Source organism: Pleurodeles waltl, chromosome 3_2, assembly GCF_031143425.1.
Source record: "Pleurodeles waltl isolate 20211129_DDA chromosome 3_2, aPleWal1.hap1.20221129, whole genome shotgun sequence".
NCBI lineage: Eukaryota > Metazoa > Chordata > Amphibia > Caudata > Salamandridae > Pleurodeles > Pleurodeles waltl.
Window position 1 is genome coordinate 159,511,556 of NC_090441.1, and position 16,146 is coordinate 159,527,701.

Consider the following 16,146-nt stretch of genomic DNA (forward strand, 5'->3'; position numbering starts at 1 on the left):
CAGGATAAGATCACTAAGGCCCATATTTATACTTTTTGACGCAAAACTGCGCCAACGCAGTTTTGCGACAAAAAAATTAGCGCCGGCTAACGCCATTCTGAAGCGCCATGCGGGCGCCGTATTTATTGAATGACGTTAGCCGGCGTTAGCCGCCGGCGCTGTCTGGTGTGCGTTAAAAAAAACGAGGTACACCAGGCAGCGCCGGCGTAGGGGGAAAATGGCGTATGGGCATCCACAAATGGTGCAAGTCAGGCTGAGGCAAAAAAATCGCCACAACCCGATTTGCGCCATTTTTTTATGATGCCCATCCCCCATTGAAATGACTCCTGTCTTAGCAAAGACAGGAGTCATGCCCCCTTGCCCACTGGCCATGCCCAGGGGACTTCTGTCCCCTGGGCATAGTGGCATGTAGGGGGGCACAAATCAGGCCCCCCTATGCCACAAAAAAAAATACTTACCTGGACTTACCTTAATGTCCCTGGGGTGGGTCCCTCCATCCTTGGGTGTCCTCCTGGGGTGGGCAAGGGTGGCAGGGGGTGTCCCTGGGGGCAGGGGAGGGCACCTCTGGGCTCATTCTGAGCCCACAGGTCCCTTAACGCCTGCCCTGACCCAGGCGCTAAAATCCGGCACTAATGCAGGTTTTTTAGACCCGCCCACTCCCGGCGTCATTTTTGCCCGGGAGTATAAATCCGACGCATATGCATCGGAGTCATTTTTTAAGACGGGAACGCCTACCTTGCATATCATTAACGCAAGGAAGGTGTTCACGCAAAAAAATGACGCTAACTCCATGAACTTTGGCGCTAGACGCGTCTAACGCCAAAGTATAAATATGGAGTTAGTTTTGCGGCGAATTTGCGTCGAAAAAAACGACGCAAATTCGGTGCAAACGGAGTATAAATATGCCCCTAAATATACTCTGGTTTTCTCTCATCTCCCTCTCAGGAGAAGCCAGATGAGCAGGAAACGAATCCTCCTTTTGCTATGACCCAGCGAACTAATTTTTCACCCCTCACAGACGCGCTAACTCTTAAATTTCTTTCTAACATCAAATCGGGCTCCCCCTTGGACCCTGCCCCCCCCTCTATTCTTCTGAAGGCTGCAGACATTGTTATCGCACCTCTGACAGAAATACTCAATAGCTCCCTGTCTTCAGGTATTCTTCCCAAGTCCCTTAAACATGCTATTATAAAACCTCTTCTGACAAAACCAAAGCTTGATCCCTCCGTTCTGGACAACTACAGACCTATTGCTCTCCTTCCTATTTTAGCTAAGATTTTGGAGAAGCATGTAAACCTGCAACTGACCAGTTATCTTGAGAGCCACAAGCGCGCCTACACCCCACTCAAATGGGTTTTAGAGCTCAACACAACATGGAATCGGCACTCCTTACGGTGACTGAATCGGCTTGTCAACTTCTAGATCAAGGAGGTCATGTTGCTATTGTCCTTCTTGATCTTAGTGCAGCCTTCGTTACTGTTGATCATACCCTCCTCTATGACAGACTCTCCAAGAAAGGGCTAGGAGGCTTAGCCCTTTCTTGGCTTTCTTCTTTCCTTACAGGAAGATCCTTCCAAGTTTTGGATCGTTCTTTTCTGTCTGACGTTGTGCCTCTGACTTGTGGAGTCCCGCAGGGCTCTTCTTTGAGCCCAACTCTGTTTAATATCTATTTATCATCTTTGGCCACAGTAGCCACTCCCTATAATCTTTCAATGGTCACCTATGCCGATGACACTCAATTAGTGGTATCCCTTTCTAGTATTGGGGATTCCTCTTCTGCTAATCTGGCCTGCTGTATGAAAGATATTGGGGATTGGATGACCTTATGTAAACTTAAATTCAATGATGGCAAATCGGAGGTAATGATCGTAGGCAATGGTACCCCTGCCACCCCTTTGAAAGTGCATTCGGAGGCTTTTAACAGCTTGCCTTCCCCAAAGGCACAGGTAAAAAGCCTAGGCTTTTTGCTTGACCCTCATTTGACGATGGAGCTGCAAGTAAAAAGAATCTCCTCAGTCTGTTTTGGCTTTATTAGAGCTCTTAGGAAGATTCTTAATTTGCTGCCTTTTACTGCCAGAAGAATTCTTGTCCAGGCTTTGGTTCTCTCTCGCCTAGACTATGGGAACTCTCTATATCGCAGTTCCCCAGAGTATGTAATAAAGAGGCTGCAGATTGTGCAGAACGCATCAGCTAGACTTCTTATGTACTCCCCCAGGCACCTCTTTGCCAAACCGGCACTGGTAACTCTTCACTGGCTCCCGATCAAACAGCGCATTCATTTTAAATCCATGTGTTTTGTTCATAGAGCCTTACATAACAGGGGCCCTCTTTTTCTTAGAAAGCGGATCTTCTCCCATGTTCCCTCTAGACACCTGAGATCTCTATTTTCTCTACAGGTTTATATACCTTGTGTCAAGAGATCATGGGGTGGTAATTCTTTCACCATCAGGGCTGCCCGGTTTTGGAACACTCTGCCCTCTGAACTTCGCCACTAACACTCAGAATATCTTTTTAAGAAGAAGCTGAAAACTATCCTTTTTTGCAGTTAATCTGCCCCCTTTGGTCTTCCGTGATTCGTTGTGTACTTTAGCGCTGGGATGCCCTAGGGTAGCTATGCGCTCTATAAACTCATAAAACTAAACTAAACTAAACTTTGCAGTATCTTACTGGGCCCCTGAGCCTTGCTGCAGACTGCTTTTCAAGATTGCCCCATAATAAAACGCAAGACTTTGAAAAGAACAATGTCCCGGTGACGGTGTTCTCAATATATCTAATCTGATAGAGACGTCTAGTTGCAGATTCCTTACCTTTGAATTCTCTCCAGGCAACAGACTGGATCCAGAAGATTTTTGTGAGCAGTACCAGTGAACGCTGTTAGGTGGTGTTAATAGGCTCTGCGTCGTCTGCATCTTCCATGCCAGATATGATGTTGCGAGTCCTATATAGGTGCCACCCTGGCGTGCTGATGCCGGTTCTTTTCTTTCCATACCAGAAAATGCTGATCCGAAGAGCGCTACCCCTCAGTCAATTTGTGACTGGCTTTTTTCAATGTTTTGTTAAGTATTTTTCAAGTGGTTTACTCATGATGTGTTGAGGATGTTCTCCAGAAAGACCAGCTTCAAGCCCTGTGGATCCTGCCGTAGGGCAATGTCTGTGATGAATCCGCACCTCATGTGTCTTTGGTGGTTGGAGCGCGACCATGACCCGAAGTCATGCTCTGAGTGTCAGGCCGTGCATCTGAAGGCTTTGAGAGAGTGGTCTCTGAAGCTGATGGAGGCCTGATGCTCGACTCGCACAAGTTAGGATCTTGGTCAAGAGAGAGATCCCAGGATCAGCAGCGGAGCCTTCCATCATCGTTGTCCCACTCAAAGTCCTTGGGGCGATCAGGTAAGTTGAGGCATAAGAAGAGTTGAAGAAGTCAAAGCGTTTTTCAAATTCTTTTCTTCCATCAGCCAATGAGACAAGGGAGTGTCGACTCTCTAAGCCTCATTCTGCGGAACATGCGCCTGGGTTGTCTCCGCATCTCCCAGAGTTTCCGGGAGCCCGAGCAACCCCTGCCCAATTCTGAGAGATTTTTTTGGGGAGGTCATGTGCCTCATTTTTGGGTAGCCTGACACTGCTGGAGTGTCTTTGGGCCCCTTTTGGGTTCTGTGCCAGTGGCTCCTGCCCAGGCATCGAGGGACACCCAGGGATCCGTTCCTGGATCTGTATTGTCACTGGTCAAACCACCTTGACCTTCCCCAATGCTCCTGATGCATCCACGCTCATGGGTGGTGCCATCCCCATTGTGATCCCAACTCTGACACAGAGCTGGATGGGTTTCGTACGATGCCGGCTCAGAGGCTAGCCGGAGTCTTGCCTTGATCGGATCCTGGACCGTTTTACTATGGGTTAGGCTTTGGGGAAGAATAGGAGAGGTCGCTCAACCCTTTCGAATACCAGCCCCATGAAGTAATGGACTAGCTTACAGAATTGGGTGAGGCCAACTGACTGGATACTTCTCCAGATACTGGCAGGCTTTCTCCCCCTACCATGGCTATGGAGGTAGGGGCTTCTTATGCTATGGTGGTGAGGGTGGCTGAGGTCCTGGTCCCTGAGTTGCCCTCAGTGGCCGTCAAAACTAATCTCTTGACAGAGGTCCCGATGCCTCTGAATCCTTTCTCCCGTTCAAATGATGCCCTCACTGATGTCATACAGGGTACCTGGTCCAAACCCAGTGCACGGTCTCCTGTGAAGAGTATGTTTGCCTGCTGCATCGTCCTGCACCTGGGGACTTTAATTTCTTGATGCAACACTCCACCCCTGAGAGCTTGGTGATCCCCTGAACAGGAAATCCAACAAGTTGGACTCACATGGGAAGTAGATGTTGTCTTCTGCCAGCCTTGCATTGCGGTTCGTGAACACTGCATGCCTTTTGGGCTGTTATCCCCACATGCTGTGGGATACGGTTACGCGAGTGCTGCCACAGGTCCTGGCTGTTCTCTCTCAGGCTGTTGCCGATGGGAGAGAGTCCGCAAAGTTCACATTTGTTGTGGACTAGACATGACTGACTCGCTAGACAGAGTGGTTTCATCGACAGTGGCCCTGAGATGCCACGCCTGGCTGAGGATGTCCAAGCTTCCTTAATGAACATGCCCTTTGATGTTCATTATAAACGTGCTGAAGTCCCACCTGACTTCATCTCAGACATTCCCTTTCATTGGAGCTGTTCTGGACACAGTTTAGTTTCGGGCTTATCCTCCCTAGTTTCGAGTCCAGGATATTCAGGCTATGATACTGATGATTGAGCCTCTATCCTGGATTTCGGTGAGAATGACTCTGAGGCTGCTGGGCCTCATGGTCTCCTGCATTCTGTTGGTGACACATACCAGATGGCATATGTGGGTTCTGCATTGGGACCTGATGTTCCAGTGGGTGCAGCATCAGAGGAATCTCTCTGACAAGGTCCAGATCTCGGTGGGAACTGTGAATGATCTGTAATGGTGGTTAATGAACTTCGATCATGTCAGAGCCAGATCCCTCTCCCTTCGCCAACCAGATCGGACAGTAGTGACACGTGTCACTACTGTGATAGGGCGGCCATCTGGGAGGGATGAAGATCAGAGGCATCTGGTCTCCGATAAAATCTTGACTCCACATCAACCTGTTGGAGTTCCATGAGATCCGGCTAGCATTGAAAATGCATTTCTATTGAGGGGAAGATGATGCAGGTGTTCATGGACAACACCACAGCCATGTGGTACTGCAACAAGTGGGTTGGGGTGAGGTGGGGTTGAGGTGATAAGTGAGCCAAATGTGGTAACGGAAAGGCTGCTGAGATTTGATTAGACCTGTGAGACACACTTGCGAATCTAGGCCACCTGGGTAGAAATGTAACTGCTCTGATTTGATAGCGTGGATTAGATTCCAAGATCGAACAAAAAGTGGAGCACTGTGTCGGTTGTTCCAAAAGCAATAAAGTGAAGGTTCTTAATATGCCTTCATTTAGTCCTGTGAATGTCTGGTAAACCCTGGGTAAAATTGGTGTCTGGACATTGTGGGGCCCATTGAAGGTTGTGGTCTTGATGGGAAATATATTCTTGTCTTGATGGACTGCCACTCCAAGGCCTTGGTGACAAGGATTGTAGATCAGATCCATACAAAGTTACAGAGTTCTTGAAATACTCTTTTATACCTGAAGGTGCCCCTGAATTTTCTATGTAAATGAAACATACAGCATATTACGACTGTATTGTTTCGCCCATAAGCAAATCGCTTAGTTGAAAGAATGAACAAGGATGATATGTGTGTCTACAAAGGGTTCAACAGATTGTTTTGTGTTGTAATCATATCACACTCAACTCCATTGGTGGAGGGGTTTCATTTTGCATTCCTGAAAAGCAGATCTCTGAGCACGAAGATCCATTCCTCCTGGTGGGTGAGAGTGAAGTCCTGGTGGATAGAAAAAGATTCTAAACAGAATCTGTAAACAAAATTACAAACCTGATTATGAACAGGCCCATGGCGTAATAGGCTATGAGGAAGCAGGGAGATTTGGTGCAGGTCTAGAGGTCAGATAGCCATAGAGACATCTGGTCTGTTTTCACCCATCCCCCTAATGATAAAAAGGGACTTCATAAATGTTGCTGATCTTGAAAAAGGTCAAGGATGGGGCATGGACCATATTTGCAGGTCCATCTTTCCATCCCCCTAATAATGAGAGCCCAATAGGGCCTGGATATGAATCCATTCAGCCTAACATCTCATCTAGACCATGCAGAATTATAATTTTGTTATGTTGGTACAAGAACTATCTTAAATAATACCTATTATTTTTTTCTCTTTCCGTGTGAGTGCATAGTAAAGATGTGTGTTTACTGTGCCCTCGCCCCACAGAGAACAGATCCATGTAAATATAGAAACCTTGCAGTTTTCCTGTGGTTGTATAGGAAGGTGATGTGTTATAATCTTGCTATTGTCTCCTTGGTCTCTCCACTGTCTGTTCTTCCTTCTCCACTCATCCTCCTATCCTTCCTTCATTCCTCTTGACTGAATTAGAATGTTGATAGTTGAGTTATGTGGTAGCTTTGTTGTGAGACATTGCTGAGCTGTTTTTCAGAGGTACTTTGACAGTGGAATAAAGAAGACTTGTTTTCAGCTACAAGTTACCACTTATAATTAATTGAATAAACTCCAACACTAAAACCCTTGCCTATTATGGTAACCTGCAAGATTGCATGTAACAAAATAGTTGTCTACAGCTTGTAACACAGTGAGATAATAATCCATCATTAAAGGCCTATTGGGTTTAACAAATACTTTTCACAGTAATTGAGGCTTACTAGTTTTGTCATATCTTTTTTACAATAAACAGGTCAGACCTATGGCACTGAACTTAAATCTTCTCAATTAACCAATCTAGGCTAGAACCTTCATCATTGACGTGTAACCATAACCCTCTCCGACCTACTCTATTGAGCATAACTTTTCTTTTAATGCAACTGAGCCTACTGTATTAAGGGTAAGCTTTCCCATTACAGTAGACAATGATCATGCATTCTGTCATAAAATTAAAAATATTTACAAATTTACCATTGGCAAAGCAAACTACAATCTCTCTTAGTGAGGACATAACAAGGATTATCATTGTGCAAATCTTATATCCCTGTGGTTTATCAGAGGGTTAACCAACATCAAAACACTTGCCTTTTAGGGTAGTCTATGAACTTCTGTGTTAAAAAAAAATACGTCTGTGCAGAGTGATCAAATTGATCCATAAATTACTTTAACATGCTTTTCATAGTAAATGCATTAGGACAACAACCTTTAGCTTAACTTTTCATAATAAATAGAACATGCCTAGAGCCTTGTTTGTTTGCTTGCCAACATAAATCAGTTGTGCTGTACTGAGCTCAAGGCCACTAGAATTATGTGATTTGGGGACCGTTGCATTTTCTGCATAATTATAGATTTTACATATTTTCCCCATATTCCATCATCTGCTACATATTCTGCAGATTTTAACAAAAAAGTTTCTATCTCAAACTATCAAAAGATACTAAAAAATTCAGCAACATGGTCGATGGCTCCTTGTAAAGGTTGACTGGCCCCACTCCCTTTCTGTTGCTTTTTGCTTTAACTTGGGTGTTACACTGGCATACAGCCAACATTTTAGAAGGGGAAAGAGGGAGATTTGATTTAAAATCAAAAAACAAAAAAAAACATATTTGGGAGAATGTGTTTCACCCATTGGCTTCCACTGAAGGAGAGGCAATTTCAGGCGGGAGACTGCCAAAATAAAGACAAAAAAAGAAATCAATACATTCTCGCCTGAATCAGTCCCATTGGCATGTATAAGGTGAAATCTTTGCCCAGAAAGTGTTAAACTGTGCAAAACAATGACAAGAAAGTAGTACTGTCACAAAATGTGCAGCATTATGGCACATAATTTGCATTTTCATGAAGCATTCAAAAATACCTTAAAACGTGTGAACGCCCAAAAAGGAGAAAGTAATAAAACACAGTATTCCAATAAAAATAACTTCAGTGTGCATAATCAAGTCACTACCGCTCTCTAGTGGCTTCTAAGAGAAGTGCAGAACTACACAAGAAGCTCCGCTGTGAAACCAATTATTTCAGGATAGCGCTACGAAAAATCAACACGAAACTAACTGCAGGAAAATAAACACAGTCAATTTGTACCAAGAAGCAGGATGAAATTCAACAGTACGTTTTTCCTCTAAGAGAAAACCACTAAGAAAATATGTTTTAGACTTGGCATCCCTGCAGCTCAGATGAGGAGCGGGTCCAATAATTCGGAAAACGGACGCCACATTTTCAGCGGACTGGGCAAGACTGTTTACTGGTTAATGTTCTGCTTATGTTCAAAGGCAGTCACACATTCCAAATAGCAGAGGAAGTCGAATAAAATGTTTGCATATGCTGTTATAAAATCTGTCTTTCATCTTTAAAAATATTATAAATAAAAAACCTGATAACTTTATTAGAAAAGCAGCTCATTAACATACCAGTTTCTGACATTTTTGCATTGTTTGGCACACAAGTAAATACTTAATACATGACGTAGTTTACAAATACGTCAAACGTCCCTGTGTGTTTGCCGAAGGGGACCCTGTTCCAAGATGGCGGCCGCGTTACCCGCGCCGCTGTGACTGCGGCTACGGTGTCTCGGATGGCCAATCCTATTCACGCGCGGGAGTCCGCAGTCGTTTGGAAGTAAAGTTGCTCTGGAGTGTTTTTTCTTTGATCTTTCGCGAGGGCGGCGCCGCTGACTTCTGCTCCTGATAATTCGAGGTTTGAGGGAAAATCTGAATTTAGACAGATCGTTTTTCTTGGAATACAGAGCGGGGGGAGGGGCGCTCTCCTTTGGGAGAATATATTAGAACTGTCCTTTATGCCGTCCTCAGAGAGGCTGCACATTGCTCACTGTTTACACTGTTCCATGGGTGCAACGTTTTCATATTGTTGTTGTGTCATGTGTGACGTTTCCATTGTTTCTGTATCAGCGGTCGAAGTGCATTAAAACAGTACGAGAGCAGCTGTGATGCTGCATGCAATGAGGGTGGGGGCAGTGGGGAAGCGGGGTCAACGGTGTGACTTAAAAAAACTAAATATTCTGGAAGTTTTTTTGGTGTCTCGCCCTCAGGTAGCTGCATATAAAATAATGAGCAGCTTAAATGAAACATACATTTAAAAAGATAGCTATCAATGGGAAATGCACCAGAAAATGCAGTACGTTTTGTAACCTGTACTAGTTAACGCACTGCAGCGGTCCTTGTGTACCCAGAGAACCACAGAATTAAATATTGGTTAATTCAGTGGAGAATAATGACTTGTATGTTTTTTAGTGCTGCTAGGTCCCAGTCTGTCAGAAAGTACTGTGGACATGCAAGTCATTTTAAACTTGAATTACACACAGCATAAGATAGGCTGCTAAAAATAGGTTTAAGATAAAATGGTGTTCCAAAAATAAAGATTGTATTAATACCCAGACTGTAAGTAATGCAATTGTTTTTATATAACTATCCCTTAATAGTACGCACTTCACAGCTCAGTTAGTAACTCCTGTGCACTACCACTCACAGATATAAACCTGTGTTATCAGAAAGCTTCAATTAAATCCATCAATTAAAGCCGGTACAGGCTTCCAGCACCATTAACATTTGCAGATTAACCAGTTGTGCGCAGTTACATTACTTTCAGGCAAGCAGGTACTGTGGCAAGAAGGCTTGTTTATTGTTTAGCTGTCTGTCCCCCTTTGATTTCACAGAACAGGAGATTCCCTGCCTTTCACTTCTGCTGAAGTAGTTGAGCTATCAGAATTAACCATCCCGGGAGGATTGTCTTTTCACAAAAAGTAGGGGAACGTTTTTTCATAAATTAAACAAGTATGGGCACGTCGTGCCCCTCTGATCACCCCACTTCGACCTCTGTTTTTTATGCATATGAGTGACATTCCCCTGCCAAATGTACACACATGATTATGTTATTTTAAGTCTCCACTTTGCTCTTCTAAAATGTTGGCATCAATGAGTGTATGCAAAAACAACAAGTGATGGACGGAATGCTGAACATTGTCAAACATTCACCCCCAGTACAGTGATCTGGGCCTAAATCCATCATTTTTTTGCTGCCCATGCCATTCCAGTTTGGACCCAGCCATATGCAAATCAGTCTTGACCCTGTTCCCCATGGGAACAGTCCGGCCCGAACTGCTAGGCCAGGTCTTTCCTGGACTGGAAACAAGCATCCTGGGACCGGTTTCGGGGTTTCACCCCTCATCAGCCAGGCTAGCTTGAATCCAGTGGCATGGGAAGCACGGGACGTCAATGAGTGTATGACATCTTGAATCACACTTTCATAGCTGTCAAGTTTTCAGACAGCTTATGTGTAAAATTTTTATGGTTTCTCTATATGTATGAGTGATATTATACAGCCAAAAGTGTGACACTTTCTCATGAGTAAAATAAATGACCAGTAATTGGCTACCTCTAGGTAAGTTTACTGCAGTTGTGTCCAGGTGGATTACACAACAATGGACATACCCCACTTATAAGCCAGGCCTTTTGGTGTTGTCAGTGCTTGCTAGCAGTATCATCCAAATGAGTGTTGTTCGAATATGGATTTACCTTAAAGAAATGAAAGACAAGGGGCATTTGGTAAAGCAAGAACAGTTGGTTTAATGCAGTGGCCTGGCGAGTGTAGTATAGAGTCTGGGTCTGATGACTGTCTCTCAAAGTTACAGAGCTCTGAGCGCCCTTATATACAATTCTTGAAGGGTTATACAACAATTCTATACATTCTTTGCAGAAGGGAATCTGGGCCTAGTCGTGGATTTGTAAATTTGTTAATCTGATAAAGTGCTCAGGTGGGTCTTGACCTTGCATCAACACAATGTGGGCCAGTAGGTAACATGTCCAGATGTCCAGCAAGGGGAAAGTGTGATCACTGCGTGTTGTGTGTTGTGTTCTGATTGGCTGAGTGTTCCTAACTTCATGTGGCATCTGACTTTTATGGTGTTTTGGGAATACGCACCCCCTCTGGCCAAATGGGTTTAATTGGGGGGTCAATCTACTACTACTACTGTTGTGTTGTTGCCTATCTGATGAATTGATCTGGATTTTTCCTGTTCCAGTCTACGTGTTACCCCACTTGTGATCTGTCAATCTGTTACTTCAGGCCTAGATCGCAGGGCTTGCCTGACCACTTAGAACTGACTCAGGGATGATGGGGAGGTCATGTCAGATGAATTCAACAACAGTGGTGCAAGTTTGTTGTTATGCTGGCACATATCATGGTGTATATTGACATTGTTTTTATGCATATTACCATGAGTAACAACATCCTCCACATGTCTGCTGCACCTGCGCTTCAGTGCTATTTTTTTAATTGTTCCGATAGTGGCCCAGCCCACCGGATGATCTAGCAACAACACACTTGTAGAGGACGGGCGGGTTTGTTTTTGGTGCTCGGCACAGTCAGAATTGTAACAATTTATGCCACTGTCAATGCTGAAAATTACCATAGAAATGAGATAACAGGCAGAGCAGGGGTGCACCCAGTAAGCTGCAGTTGCAGGATGCCTTTGCACAGCTTCATAATCCTCACGGTGTACGGGAGCTCTATATGAGTGACTAATGTATTTTAATGCGGACACCAGCATTAGTATGCGTTATTCTAACACCTGATGCGGGGTACTTAACAGGTTTACACTTTTTCATGACTATAACCAAGCAATGGAGTACATGTAAAGACATCATTGTCACAAATTGCACCCATTTGTGCATTAAGAAGCTCTTAGGGGACAATCGCCGTGCGTGGTCACAGAGGGGCAGGTGTTTCTTGAAAACAGCAAGCAAGACACCGGCCCCCACCCAGGATCCATGTGGAGCTCTGCTTGGTGAGGGAAATAATAAATATTGTTGTTTATAATGATTTGTGTCCACCACATGCTAGGATGGCACATCTTGTAGCTGGGTGATGCTTGGCTTCATGTGGCGGTGAATTATTTTGTGAGACCTGCCAGTTTAAGCACATGCGTGGCACTCGATGCAGCTCCTTGTAGTGGCAGTCTCCTCTCAGAGTGGTCCAGAGGGACGCTCTAATGTCTGACTAATGTGTTTAAATGCGCTGATGTGATATGAGGCACTTTTTTCGCTGACCCGAAAAGGTGACTTTAAATTAGTCAAAACCTTGCATATTGCATCCTCACTGCTGCTCCTTGGGAGAGATTGGGATGTTTTGCTCCTTGTATGCGTTATATTTTGTGTGGTTTTATGACTTATTCCACAACTCATGACGGTATGGCAGAGCATGTTTTTTTCACAGAGTTGTGCTTCCAAAGGCCTTCTGCACATAATGTTTATATACCTACCCTAATGAGCAATTTCTCCCATAAAATTATCCCACCAAAGTACCTCTGCACATAACATTGGCTTACAGACCCTGATGAATTAATGTGGGTTGCTGCTCAAGTGTCTGCATATTTGCTAAGTAGCCCCATAGCACGAGTGACACCTTTGGCGCTAATCCTAGCTTCTTAGCCATGTGCACATTCTTAGGCCTATAGCTTAACTTTTACTATTGTAAGTATGCGTACAAAAATCAAAGCATGCGCGGAATCTCACTTTTACAGTGCTTTATTAGCACCCCATCCGCACAAATCAAGTTTTAATGTTTATATCCATAACACATGTACATACCTTCCATACACCCTGCACCTCAAACTAGAACACCGCTGTTCTACCCCCTCTTTGGAGACAACAGGTATATTTCCCTCCTCACTTCGTAGTACGTTCCTTGTTGTTCTTTGGAGTTACAGGGAACGTTTCCTCCTTGTCCTTTTTTTTTTTTTTTCACCCACGGGAGCCTTCTTATGCTTTGGAGATACACAAAATGTTCTCCTCATGTTTTGGAGACATGGCAGAACATTCTCTCTTCGAGCTTTAGAAGCCCAAGGAACTTACCTTACTTTTTATATGAAGATAGAGTGAACATTCGAGACTTCCCTTTCCGTGTAGACAAGAGGAATATTCCTGTCTCTCCTGAAACAAGATCATCTTGCATGGCTGTGACCAGGTGATTTTCATCTCAAAGGGGAGAGATGATATGTTTTGCAGACTACTGGCCACAATTCATGTATACAACCATTGGTAAAGCAGAGAGTGGCTCCCAGTAGTGGCAGACCAAAGGCTGTAACAGACAAGCATTCATGTGTTTCAGCAGAGTGCTGCGAATGATGATTTAGGTGTACTTGCAGGTCTCAGTACTGGAATGGTGGTGATGATGTAGGCCATTGTTGGGGTGCATTGGCTGGTCTTTGTAAGGATTTGAAAAGTGACATAATAGTTGCTGTGTGATAGGATTTATTTTCTTTTATACAAATCGTGAAGTTGTGTTACAATACATCACTCTTTTAAGTGAAAGAAGAGCAGGAGAAAGGTCTAACAGTGAGAGGTTATCCATAATCTTTACCCTGGGACAAAGTAAAACTCATAAATCAAATCCAAGTAGGCGACGTACGGAGGCATCTTTTTTTGCTGTACTACATTTGTGGGCAGTGTGCAGAAATATAAACTCTCGGTCTTCAGTTAAGAGGAGTTCTCTAAAGCCACCTTGGATATGTTTAAGTAGGTTTAGTTTCAAAGAAGGTAATCCGCAATAGCACTGATTGACAAGTTTGCATATATTTTACAGTCTTTCAATAAAAACTAATAGGTCTTTATGGTTTTGGATCATCCTTTTCTCCCTTCTTATAAAGTGGGGGTGATGAACACTGTTCTGTCAGGAGCTTAGGCATGTTCCTGTGATAGAAATCTGTTGAAAGATGTTTTTTTGTAAATCCTTTTTTAAGCCATTTCTCAGGTATACATCTTTACATCTTCTTGAATAATAGAATGAAACCCTATAACAACCACAATTTAATTCACACAGTTTAGACTAGTGGTCAGGCATAGTTCTGTCATATCCTTCCTGTGGTCGCCCTCAATCCTTTAGTAGCCTCCTTGGGGGGGACATCTTTTTCTCAGCTTTCCTCCCATTCCCCATTCCCCATTCTATCCTCTGAATTCAACCCAGGGGGTCCAAATCATTTCAAATTTCTTGGGGCAACCATGGCTTTTATAAGTCACCTGTTCGGCCCTTTGGCACCAATCTAGTTCCCCTTTCCAGTCCGAAAGAGTCGGTGGGTGCGCTGTCCCCCATAGTCTCGCCGCCAGCATAAGCCAGATCTTTTGAGATCTGAGCCACCTCTCCTCCCCTGTTATGCGTAGGAGGAGCCATTTGGCTTCCATCTGTATTGTAAGGCCCGGCACCTGGTTCATGACTGCCACCACCTCCTGCCAATAGATCTGAATTACTGGACACTCCCAGATTATATGGAAGAATGATCTCACCATCCCACATCCCCTAGCACACAGATCGGAGCCGCTGCGCCCCAGGCAATGCAAGACTGTTCGAGCCATATAAGCTTGATGCAATATTCCCAACTGTAATCTGAATCGAGCTCTAATCGCAATTTCTCTGGGGCTCTGCACAACCTCCAACCAGTCCTCCTCCTCTATCAGCCCAAGGTCTCCCTCCCAAACCCTCCACACCTTGCCAATGGGATCAGGAGAATTATTCATTAGCTTCCTGTACATCAGGGAAATGACTTTCTCTGGCATGGGATCCAACAGGAGACGGCGCTCCAGTGGTGATGACTCCGGTAGGCGTTCCCCTTCAGGCAGGTGACAGCGTATCGCATGCCTCAACTGCAGATATTTGTAGTATGCAGTGTCTCTCATTTCAAATTCCCTTTTTATGTAGTTGGAGATCATGTCCCCCTCCCTCTAGATGTCCCCCAGCCGCTCAATACCAATGAGGCTCCATTTACGGAATCCCTCTAGCTTCTTCAATTCTGTCAGCTGGTCACTACCCCCACAGTGGTGTCATGACATGAGTTTGTCCCCCCCATCCCAGGTGCTTAGTAGCCTCTCTCTAGGTCCTAACTACGGTCTGCGTATGTAGCGGGAGCATGCACTCTCGGTGCCTGTCGTATAGGGTGGATCAGCAGCCCCTGATCCCCAAAGCCTCCCTGTCGACCCGATAGGCTGGGTCACCGATGTCAGCAAATACCCACTCATTGATCATGATCAGCTGTGATGCCCAATAATAGGCCTAGATGTCAGAAATCGCCATGTCTCCCTCAAACACTCCACGCTGCAGCTTGGCCAAGGAAATGCACGAGCTGCTCCCGTTCCATAAGAGTTTGTGCACCTCACTGTTGACCCCGGTGAAGAAGTCTGCAGTCACTCTATAGGGAGTGTTTTGCAACACATACAATATGTATGGGAGAGACACCATTTTAAAGAGCGCCGCCTGCCCCATTAAGGACACCAGCAGTTCCTGCCAGTGGGCTACGTCGCTTCAAAGGCGCTCCAACTGTAGTTATAGGTTTTGCCTTTGAAATTCCTCCACATTTCACGTCACATAGATCTTCAAGTACTAGAAGTCCTCCAACACCACTGGGGGTGCACATCTTGGAGAAGTGTGGGCACCCACCCTGCCAAAGGAAAAAACAGGGATTTATCCCAGTTGATGGTGTATCCTGAGTGGGCGCCAAATATCTGGAAAATATGGAGTATCCTATCTATTGTAGTGCGGGGACGTTGAAGATACAGTTGGATATCATCCACGTATATGGAGATTCTCTCCTCCCAGCCGCCGCCGCTCCCTCAGTGACCCTTACAAGTGGATCTTGTCTCACCCATGCACCCAGTGGTTCCAAGGCCAACGCTAAAAGCATTGGAACTAGAGGGCAACCCTGCCTCATGCCCCTGCTTAAAGCAATGGGTCGTGATAGATCCCTTTTGACCCTCACCCTCGCCATGGGCCTCTGATATAGTAGCCGGATCCAGCCAGAGAATTGCCTGTTGAAAGATTATAAATAAAATTGTTGCCCGCCAATCTGGATGCAATTTATACATTTCAGGTGGGATCAACTATGTGGACCTAGGGCTATTTCCTCGAGGAGTTATTCTATAGCCAGTTTGCTAGGTTTTCCTCATGGAAAATGTCTTCACATTTGGTTCCTACTGTACTGTGTTCAACAACAGACTGGTCTTTATTGTGGAAAGGTAAGTGTTAAAGCAGAATTGATCAAATTAC

At 44.7% G+C, this 16,146-nt stretch overlaps 1 protein-coding gene across 1 annotated transcript in view; it reads left to right on the forward strand.

Moving 5' to 3' along the window:
* The first annotated feature begins 8,660 nt into the window (after positions 1–8,660).
* LOC138286624 (coiled-coil domain-containing protein 110-like) overlaps positions 8,661–16,146 on the forward strand; it is a 49,596-nt gene continuing 42,110 nt past the window's right edge. Inside the window, exon 1 of the mRNA XM_069227060.1 lies at positions 8,661–8,793. The gene's annotated coding sequence lies outside the window, so the exon portion shown is untranslated. The remainder of the gene's footprint in view (positions 8,794–16,146) is intronic.